This window comes from Portunus trituberculatus, chromosome 44, assembly GCF_017591435.1.
Source record: "Portunus trituberculatus isolate SZX2019 chromosome 44, ASM1759143v1, whole genome shotgun sequence".
In the NCBI taxonomy this organism is placed as follows: domain Eukaryota; kingdom Metazoa; phylum Arthropoda; class Malacostraca; order Decapoda; family Portunidae; genus Portunus; species Portunus trituberculatus.
This window is the reverse complement of record NC_059298.1, coordinates 12,348,581-12,359,748: the sequence shown is the minus strand read 5'-3', so window position 1 is coordinate 12,359,748 and position 11,168 is coordinate 12,348,581. Positions and strand designations below refer to the sequence as shown.

Below are 11,168 nucleotides of genomic sequence, written 5' to 3'. Positions count from 1 at the left end.
CCACTGTACCACGGCGGCCCCCAAAAGCGAAGATAAAATGAAGGGTTGATTTCAGTGTCGTTGGCGCAGATGGTATTGAAAGAATAATCGAGAGAGAGAGAGAGAGAGAGAGAGAGAGAGAGAGAGAGAGAGAGAGAGAGAGAGAGAGAGAGCGTTCTTGTCCATTCTTTCTCCCTTCTCCGTTTTCTTCTTCGTTTCTTAATCTTCCGGATCTTTAATCTCCTCCTCGTCTCCCTCCCTCCCTCCCTCCGTCCCTCCTTCCGTACCTGCAGTCTCTCCCTCGCCATGTGCTCCTCATAACCTTTCCCCTTTTTGCTCTTTCCTCCTTAGCGTTCTTGCTTGATTTTATTACGCTTCTTTTCTTCTCCTTCTCAAAAGACCCGATTTCATATTTTTCCTTCGCTTTACAACCTCATGCCTTTGTCCTGACTATTCCGTTTTATTTCCTCGCGTTCTTGTCTTTATTTACTTCGCTCTCACAGTGTCGGGGGTTTCTTAGTTCATCGGCCCTTCGAGTAACGTGTCTCCGATGTGTTAATGCTGATGCGTAGTTAAATTGTGAAGTATTTTGAGTCAGCTGCCGACTGATCCGTGGGTGAAAAGTGGTTCATCTGTTATAACAAAAGGAGGAGGAGGAGAAAGGGGAAGAGGAGGTGGAGGACAAGAGAGGAGATGGAAAGGGAATGAATAGCGGCAGATGGGCGGAAACGGAAAGGCAGTCTCGAAGGAACAGAGTAAAACGGAAAACAGTAGTAGAGGAGAAAGGAATAAAAGAATAATGGGAATGTTTTTATCATATATCAATAGTGTTTTAGTATTTGGCGATTTATTTATCTTTCCGCTGGATATTGGAGAGAAATGCTTAGGGTTTGTGTTAAGGGTAAAGTACAGTCTCTGGCGGACCGGGAGACGCATCCACCTGCATGGAGAGAGTGGAGGGCAAGATAGAGGAGGATTAGGAGGAGTAAGAGGAAGTGAAGGTGGGAGGTAATCACCTTGCCTCGCCGTGTCATGGAGGTCGTTTTAAATGTATGAAGGAAGATAAAATAGAATAAAATAAACGTGCAGCTTCCACCTTCTCTCTTCACTCCTACTACTACTACTACTACTACTACTACTACTACTACTACTACTACTACTACTACTACTACTACTACTACTACTACTACTACTACTACTACTACTACTACTACTACTATTACTACTACTTTACATGAATGATGATTTCATGATATGATAATAATGATGATAAATACGATGATGATGATGATAATGATAATAATGATGAAAATATCAATGATAATAATAATAATAATAATAATAATAATAATAATAATAATAATAATGATAATAATAATAATGATAATAATAATAATAATAATGATAATAATAATAATGATAATAATAATAATAATAATAATGATAATAATAATAATAATGATAATTATAATAATGATAATAATAATAATAATGATAATAATAATAATAATAATAATAATAATAATAATAATAATAATATAAAGAGAGTAAAAGATGAAAGGCTCTTTTAGCTTCTTTCTTGTTTTGTGGGAATATAAAGCTTACGAGGAAAGGTTTTCAGCCCCGTCGCTCATCCCTTTCACTCGTCCTTCACCGCGCCCACTGGAGACACCCGTGTGCCCAGGGGTTTAATGGCAGAAACACGATAAAAGTCTACTACTACTACTACTACTACTACTACTACTAATAATAATAATAATAATAATAATAATAATAATAATAAAATAATACCTCCTTGACATCTTTAACAATTGACGTACGTTCCTGCAAACAATTCCTTCTCTCAATTACTCACTGCTACTACCTTGCCTTCGTCGTCAGGGTCACGTCCTTCCTCACCCTTTGTTTTCCAGACGCTTAATCGACCTACCCCATCCTCAGGGGGAGCCAGGCGTGTCACTTGCACAATGGTGGCTCTCCTTTTTCAACTTTTTCACCTTTTTCCGTCGCTGAGATCTCCGCCCTTGTATCTCCGCTGATTAGTCCTTCACCGCCGAGGACTTGGGTGCCTGCTAGAACAATAGGGAGCTACTCGATGGCCAGAAAGGTTGTCTAATGTTGCTGTCAGGAAGGCTTGATGGGTGATTTTACTGAGTTTGTTGCTGTTGTAAGTATAGATGATGATGTTGCGGGGGGTGTGTGAGTGGGATTTGTTGGTGTGGGTGTAGGAAAAGATGTTGCTGGGGTACGTGGGTGAGTGGGTGGTGTTATTGATGTCTTAGGTGTTAACTCTTTCAGTACCCTACCTCGTTTTCATATTCTTTGTGCTTACTATTTAGTGATTTTATACAGCTTCAGAAATTTATGTTGGAGTTATAATAGTAAAGACTGTGGCCATTAATCTTCTGTTCTCCATAGACGCTTCCTAATGTCAATAAAATCGTCAAATCACACCAAAAGTCAAAGTAAAAATGCATCCCAGTACTGAAGGGGTTAAGTGACAGTGGTAGCTGCATTGGCGATGGCTCCGTAGCATTGTGTTCTGAATGTCTTGAAGTGTATGTTCCTGCGTAGAATCATCCTCTTAATGGGTGTGGCATTGGTTTGTGCAGGCCTTGGTGTGTACTTTCACTGGAAGGCGTGTTGCTGTGTTGTGTGTGGAATACCTCAGTAGATCCTTGCATTCGAGAGACGGTGTGGTAGTGATAGGGTGTAATTATCTGCGTTTGGGATTGTTTCTGTTTATGGATTAGTATAAAATTAGCGCACAATAGAGAAAACAGAGATATGAGGATTAAAACACCACGTCTCTGGATGTTTAATTAAAGAATAGATAAAAAGGGATAATGTCGAAACGTTAATACTATCACCGTCATCATCATCATCATCATCATCATCATAATCGCCACGAGCAACATACCTACATTCATTTCACTACCACCACCCCCACCACTATCTTTGGGTCTTTTATGTTTGGAGGTCGCCACTAATTTCTAACCAAATTTTCATCATTAGTACAGTTTTTGGTGCTGAATACGAATATGACATTCATTTTCTCGAGAAATGAAAGATAGGCGTAGTGGCGGCGAGTAGAGATGAGGCACATATCTGAAAAGTTAGGTTAGGTTAGGGTTGGGTTGGGTTGGGTTAGGTTAGGTTAGGTTAGGTTAGGTTAGGTAAGGTTAGGTTAGGTTAGGTTAGGTTAACTCACCTCTCTTAGATAATTGTTGAAATCAACTGTAGTAGCGCGACATATCCTCAATTCATCCTCACAGTATTTAATGCTGGTATACTCTTTTGCCCAGGAATAAATGAAGACGATGATTTTCTTCAATGGAATGGTACTGCCATCAAGCCAAGTGTTTTTTCTCACTGAAACTTTATCACGGCAAGCTCTCTTGTAACATTCCACGATACACTTTCGATGTTTCTTTTTTTCTTTTACACCTTTTCTCTTTTCTATGATATTAAAGTTCTGCAGAAATTTAACAGCGTCTTCTTCGGTCAAAATATTGGTAAATAACCACTACAAGTTGTAGTTCACATCCATCTTGTCCACGGCCGTCTGAAACGTGCCGCGTGACACCCGACTGTGTATTGTTGCGCCCGTTAATTACTATTGCATGAATTAATGCGCGTCGCAAGGTAGTGCGCATTAAATCCTTTTTTTGTGCAACTATCTTTCATTTCTCGAGAAAATGAATGTCATATTCGTATTCAGCACCAAAAACTGTATTAATGATGAAAATTTGGTTGAAAATTAGTGGCGACCTCCAAACATAAAAGATCCCTATCTTTAACCCCTTCACTTCCCCAAGGCTGTGAATCGACCTTAATGACGCTGAAATGTAAGGAGGCAAAAATCAGTATCCCATCATTATCTTCCTCTATTTCCTTCCCACGTCACGCCCACGCAGAGAAGAACACAAGACCCACGCCTGCTTCAGAAAGTGATACGTGCTCCTCCTTCACTTCTTCCCCTTCATCCTTCCATTTATCCCTTCCTACCGCCGGCTTACTCGAGTCTTTGTTAGCTTGGTCCTCCACATCCTCCATCCTCTTGTCTCCGCTAGGCCTCGCTGTATAGGCTTCTTGACACGGTTCCGATGCAGTCCTTGTCTTTTGTCACTTATCGCCTCTTCCTCAGTACATTGTTCATCCATTTTATCCCTTCTCCTCCACCCCTTCAGTATAAGAGGTTTTGCTTTATTTGGTTCTTTTTTCGTTTTTTATTCTATTTTACTTCTTTTATATATTTATATTTTTACTTCCAGGAGCATTTCTGACCTTCCACTCGTCTTTTCCTTCTCTGCCTCTCATCTTACTTTCCTGCCTTCCATTCTCTCCCTTCATTTCTGCAGCATTCTTTTCTCTCTCCCTCCTACCCTCAGTTCCTCTTTCTCTGAACCTTTTTCTTTTTGTCTCTCCGTCTCTCCTCCCGTCCTTACCTCCTCTCCGTCTTTTCTTCTCCTTTTTCTCCATCCTCCACTCCTTCACAGTAGTTTGGCTTTCTCCTCCTTTTCCCTCCAAGCAGTTTTCTTTTCCCTCACACCATCTCTCCTTCCCCTTTTTTTCCTCCCTCCACTTCTTCACATTAGCTTCCCTTTCTCTCCTTCCTTCTCTTCTTCCCTCGTCCTCCTCTTTCACAGCAGTTTTTCTTTCTCTCTCATCATCTCTCCTTGCCTCCTTACCTTCTCTCTTTCGTTTCTCTCCTTCCCTCCCTCTCTCCTTTCTGTCCTTCCATTTCATTCCCTTCTTTCCTCTTTCCCTGCAACTTTCCTCTCTCTCCCTCCGTATCTCCCTCCTTTCCCCTTCTCCTGCCTATCAGTATGCGGTGTGTGTGTGGCGCGTGGTTTGGTATGCCGCTTAGAGTTTCTCCTTACTGCGGCTCAAAACTCTCCCCGTGACAGATTCCCGACCTCTCTCGCTGCTGAGGTCGGTCGGGAATCGCACGTTTCACTTTGCGTTGCAGCCTTGAGTAATACATATATACATGCCGCTCGCCGTGCTTTTAGGTTCAGCTTCCTTCTTTTGCTGGGACTTTATTTTTCATTTATTTTCTATTAGTTTTTTGTATGTGTGTGTATGTGTGTGTTGGATTTCTCTTTTTCGTTCGTTATGTTTTGTGGTCTTGAATTTTGTGTTTGTGCGTGTGCTGGTGATTTATTTATTTATTTTTTTTTGGGGGAGCGGTGGTGGTGTTGAGAGAAAAGTAAAGGCGAGAGCAGTGGACCAACTTTCATTAATCTCTCCAGACGTCAGTGAATCTGTACCTCACTTCCGGGGTGGCAAGGAGGGCAGGAAGGCTGTGTAGGGCAGGGCAGGGCAGGCCATGGCAGGGTGGGGCGGGACGGGGCAGCAGGGTTGGATGAGATGATGGGGTGATAGGGTGAACAGCAGTGTCCATCAGAGTCTAGCTTTACCCAAAACCCTGAATCCTGTTACCTCCTTCCCGTAACTTCCACTGGGGAGTTTTATTGCTTAGAATTGTCGTAACTTTCCTGAAACTTGCGACGGAGCGACTCTAGAATTCCGAGCGTCTCTCTCTCTCTCTCTCTCTCTCTCTCTCTCTCTCTCTCTCTCTCTCTCTCTCTCTCTCTCTCTCTCTCTCTCTCTCTCTCTCTCTCTCTCTCTCTCTCTCTCTCTCTCTCTCTCGTAAACTTATTCCACGTCGATATTATTTTGCTAATGATAATGACTCACCGCTGCCTAACTACCTCCAATGTCTCGCAAATATGACTACTAATAAGACGACCATTTCTTATCAGCGTCCTATAACTCACCTTTACCTCACCGCATGACTGTAATTTTCCGCGGCGTTCATCTATGATAATGATAATGTTCGTGTATCTTATTTATATTACCCCGAAGATTAGTGGTCGCATGCCGAACTATTGCGGGGCTGTAAATCTTGGCTCAGCACCCATCAGGTTTTTAGCGAGCGTCCTGCAGCAGACTGTTTGGTGGTGGCCCTCGCTGCGTGAAGGTCAAGGGAAAGAAGGTAGGCGGGGATTCCAGCAGCTCAGAGGCAGTAAGGAAGTAGCCCTAAACACACTTTCATGTTTCAGGCGACATGTTCATATTTGTGTGTGTGTGTGTGTGTGTGTGTGTGTGTGTGAGAGAGAGAGAGAGAGAGAGAGAGAGAGAGAGAGAGAGAGAGAGAGAGAGAGAGAGAGAGAGAGAGAGAGAGAGAGAGAGAGAGAGAGAGAGAGAGAGAGAAAATAAGGTGAGGAAACGCTGGAAGAGACTCGTAAGAGGTAAAAAGGGAAGAAATAAAGAAGAGGAGGAAAAAATCAGAACACACACACACACACACACACACACACACACACACACACACACACACACACACACACACACACACACACACACACACACACACACACACACAAAAAAAAAAAAAAAAAAAAAAGACTAGGCCATTTCCGTAATTCGTTTTTTCCATATCGATGTCCTTGAAAATAATACGATTTTCTCATTTTTTAAATTAAGATTTTATCCTTTCTACTCGTAAAGCTTCTCCATTGCTACCGCGCCGAGTTATCGTCGCAGGGATAGCGCTGACCTGAGGCTGAATATGGAAAAAAGAAATAAAAACACCCCTAATGCCGCCCCACTAAAAGGGATCCAAACAAAACCCAAAATAATATGTAGTTTAATTTGGAGGATGACGTGATTTCGCCTCTGGAATGTGTCCGAATCGTAGGAAAGGTGAATTTGGTCACGTATCTAAACTCCTTCAGACTGCAACACGTGAGTAGGAAAAGTGAGGAAAGGTAACAAGAGGCTGGCGACGTGAGCTCAAAATTTCCGTAGCAGTGCTGCCAAAGGCCACGCGGCCCATGGCCTCCTTAATCACTTGTGCGAGCTTCGTACGCTGCCTTCGTCTGCTGACTGAAGCGATCCTTCTCCCAGTAACGAAGGCAGACGGCCGCGGCGCTGCACACCCGAGGCACGGCTGGGGAGAAAAAGGATGAAGAATGGCGTCATAAGGTGCTGCAGGTGGAGGAGCGATGCGTGACGGGACCAATATCATCATTTACGGCCGATATATGGGACGCATAATATATATATATATATATATATATATATATATATATATATATATATATATATATATATATATATATATATATATATATGCACATATACATATACATACACACACAGACACACACACACACCACACACACACACACACACACACACACACACACACACACACACACACACACACACACACACACACACACACACTGTACATACCTAAACAAAGTTTAGCGTGAAACATGCCATGAGATAGACAAATGAAGGAAGAGATTCATAAATGAGTTGATGGACATTTACGATAGATGTTATAGATAGATGGATGGTTGGATAGACGGATGAATAGATGAATGGATTGACAGATAAATGAGTTGACAAGTAAATTAATGTTACAGGGCCTGTAATCATAAAGCAGAGAATTTTTTTTTTTTTTTTTTTTTTTTTTGTCACACTCTTTTTGCTATCGTCGGAGGTGTGAGGGAAACAGCGGGGCTGCCTCGAGTGCCGCGGCTAGCGACTGGTGGTGACGGTAATGATGGTGGTGGTGGTGGTGGTGGTAGTGGTGGTGGAGAGAGCACGCCGCAAAAAAGTGTTACTGGGAGAGGCGAGAGGAGCTGGCAAATGAAGGATTTTTAATTAAAGCAATTAACTCAGGGGGCCGCCGTTTCCCGGTCATTTTGTGGAATTGTTCAACTTTAATAGGAATCTTTTTTCCGCCTCCTCATATGCCTGTGACTAATTCTCTTATTTAGAGATTTTATGTTTGGTAAACACCGTAAATATCACTACAGTTTGTATTTTCCTTACTATTGTTACTTTTTGATTAGTAGCGGTTCTTTCTAATATCCCTACTTTCTTAATTTAGGTAAGATAGTACTATAACATCGCAAATCGTCTTGAATGAATAGCTGGTCTGCTGTGGTTTGTTTATCCTTTATATTTCCGTGTGTTTAGTTCTGTTTTGGCGAGAAGATGCTTTATCGGGTGATATCGATTGCCACATTCTCTTGAGCCATACGAAGCTGACGTCCAAGCTTTTTTTAAGGTACATTCAGTGAACATGGAATGAATTTTTTTGTTAACTCGGAATGTTATCTGCGCTACTATAATATTTTGGACAGATTCTCATTTATCTATTTATTTACTTATTTATTTATTTATTTATTTATTTATTTACCTATTTTTATTCAATTGCTCATTTATTTGCTTATCTAAGTAATGATTCATTCAAAAGATGGAGAATATATAATGAAACTTTTATTCTGCAATAAAAATTCAAGTTCTCTATTGCTTTATAGTGATGACGCTGGTAGTAATTCATTACTCCATCATACGCAGTATTGTCTTCAGTTCCTCTTCACTGCTTGGCAATATATCAAAATTTATTTCACGTTGGATTTATTGGGTAAACTATTGGAAAAGCTTAATTCTCTGATAATTCGAGAGATGTTTCCACTGTAATTGGTCGAATTTTTGAGGATTTATATTTTCTATTGTTTTCTCCACTGATGACGGTGATTGCATTGAACCTACCCTTCCCTTTACCATTCCTTTCTCCATTATTCAATTTTTTTTTTTTCCGCTAGCGTTTGAACCCTTCGCTCTTTCCCTCACATGAGCATCAAAGCGTAACCGATCGCGTCTTTAGGAGGCTCCTTGTCGTGGACAACGTTGCATACAACAATGTAAATACTGAAATTCTTGACATGACTTGGAAGCCCTCCGCTACGCCAGGACGAGGAACGGCATGTGGTGGGGAACTTTAGAAAGAAAGGGAGATCGCATAGGAGAGAACAAGGGAAAATGAATAAATGCTGAAATCGACAAAGCAAATATACAAGTATTCTAAGTGATAATGTTTATGATTTTCCGAGGAAAAGACGAATTATTGTTACTGACAATTCTTTGGTTCCTGAACCTACTTAGTGACTACCAAAGCGACGCAAAAACGAAATGGTGTGCGTGAGAGGTCGTAGACTCGCGTTCAAGGACTTTCCCAGACGCGCTGCAGTGTGCTGGTTTCCATGACAGACTCTTGGCACAGCTGATAGACAGACGAGGGGAAGCAGCTGATGCAGATAACTGTGTCGAGTTGTCTCGCTTGTTGAAGATCCATTGATATTAGTTTCACGCAACACGTTTGCCAACATCTGTGATCCTGAGTTGTTCTTGAGCTTAATTGTGTCAAATACAATAAGTTATAGATATTTTTGAAGTAAAATAAATTTTGATTAATGAGAAAGAATTTAAACTAAAATTCAGATATATGGATAGATTTAAACTAGAAGAGGATTTCCATCATAAGAAATACAAAGGTTTTCAAAAACTTCTGTTTGGACTTCTCCGTATAAGCCACGATTCGTCCATTCAGTATGATCCTTCCTTTCATGCGTACATTGGTCAAGTGTTGTATATTATCTATTTTGCAATGTGCAACACATTAACACTTTTCTTTGTAGTGGTAGTATAAGCTATAACTTCACGTTTCTTTCATCCTTGTTCACATCGTTTCCTTATTTCCAAGCACAAGACGCACAATTTTGCTTAGATTACAAAATTCATTCTTTATTATCATTCCCGTGTGGTCTAGTGGCTAGGATACGCGGCTCTCACCCGCGAGGCCCGGGTTCGATTCCCGGCACGGGAAATATTTTGGTACAATGTGTGCGTCAATGTGTGTGTGTGTGCATGTTGGATGACGACCAAGAGCGCATGCAGCTTGGATATTAATCTCGAGGCGTTTGAGTGCGACTCAACCCAAACAACAGCTGCCTTGCCTGCTGCACTGAGGCCACACGTGGCATATGATGTTACCTGTCATAATAGTCAAGGCCGTTGCAATGCAAAATCTGTTTTTCAAAAGAAAAAGGAATTATATTTGAAGGGTTGTGATATCATACCTTCCTCATTGGAAATTTTTATTTTTTAAGATTGTGCGCTCTTAATTGATGTCACGAAACTGCAAACTAGATGTGCAGAACAAAATTACATCGCCCGCCTTCGTGGTACATATGCACATTAAAATATGAATCAACTAATTACAGATTAGCTATTCATATAGTTAAATAACATCAAATCATTGTCGTATCCAATTCTCTCACTTCTTTATTGCATTGATTTTTTTTAGCCATTTATTTCGAGATCAGTTAACTTCTCAGGCTCTGCCTGTTTATCTATTACGAGTAAAAGATGGACCTTTGTCCACTTGAAGTGAATGAAATGAGGAAAAGATTGTTTTGCCACAATTATTTTATTACGAAAACAGTTTTATATGAATATCATGTGTAATGTACAAAAATACGTCATGGTGACGATGCTTGGCGCAGCATATCTGAATATCGTTTGATATTATTGATAGAATTCGCGATCAGGAGATACGTAGATAAGAGTTTATACTCTAGTTTGTGCTGTCTCAGTGAGGGAGAGGTTGCTTGAGTGGTGGACTCTCTGACGTCCAGAAATTTATTCGGAAGTTGCATGCACTCTTGGCTGCCAACAAACACACACACACACACACACACACACACACATTGCTGATTAGTACCTAAAATGTCTTCCCGTGCCGGGAATCGAACCCGGGCCTCGCGGGTGAGAGCCGCGTATCCTAGCCACTAGACCACACGGGAATTATGACACGTTTTGTTATAATTTAAAGATACTTGGAAATTGTCTGTCATTAATGACAGAGAGAGAGAGAGAGAGAGAGAGAGAGAGTTTTGCTATACTGCTACATGTAGGAATCTCTCTCTCTCTCTCTCTCTCTCTCTCTCTCTCTCTCTCTCTCTCTCTCTCTCTCTCTCTCTCTCTCCGTCTAGCATTCCGTCTGCCCGCTGTGCCAAACCTCCTGGGAAACGCGCAGCTGCCTCCACATGAGTCTTGTTGCTTCCTTGTGTCTGCTTGGCCCGGGGCTTTACATGTACAAACCAGGAGATGTTGCCTGTGAGGTTTTCTGTCTCCACCACGTCTGCTTCCTGAGTATCGAGGTCGTGAAGTAACAGGAGCGTCTTTATCGCCCCTCCCAACACACACACACACCGCGTAGTGTAGTGGTTAGCACGCTCGATTCACAATCGAGAGGGCCGGGTTTGAGTCCCGGTAAGCGGCGAGGCAAATGAGCAAGCCTCTTAATGTGTAGCCCCTGT

At 41.5% G+C, this 11,168-nt stretch overlaps 2 non-coding genes across 2 annotated transcripts; one reads left to right on the top strand and one right to left on the bottom strand.

The window, feature by feature from the left end:
• Window positions 1–9,601: 9,601 nt before the first annotated feature.
• Trnae-cuc lies at window positions 9,602–9,673 on the top strand. The gene has a single exon. It is a non-coding gene; the product is annotated as a tRNA-Glu (tRNA).
• A 907-nt stretch (window positions 9,674–10,580) lies between these two features.
• On the bottom strand, window positions 10,581–10,652 carry Trnae-cuc. Its single transcript has one exon. It is a non-coding gene; the product is annotated as a tRNA-Glu (tRNA).
• Window positions 10,653–11,168: the final 516 nt, after the last annotated feature.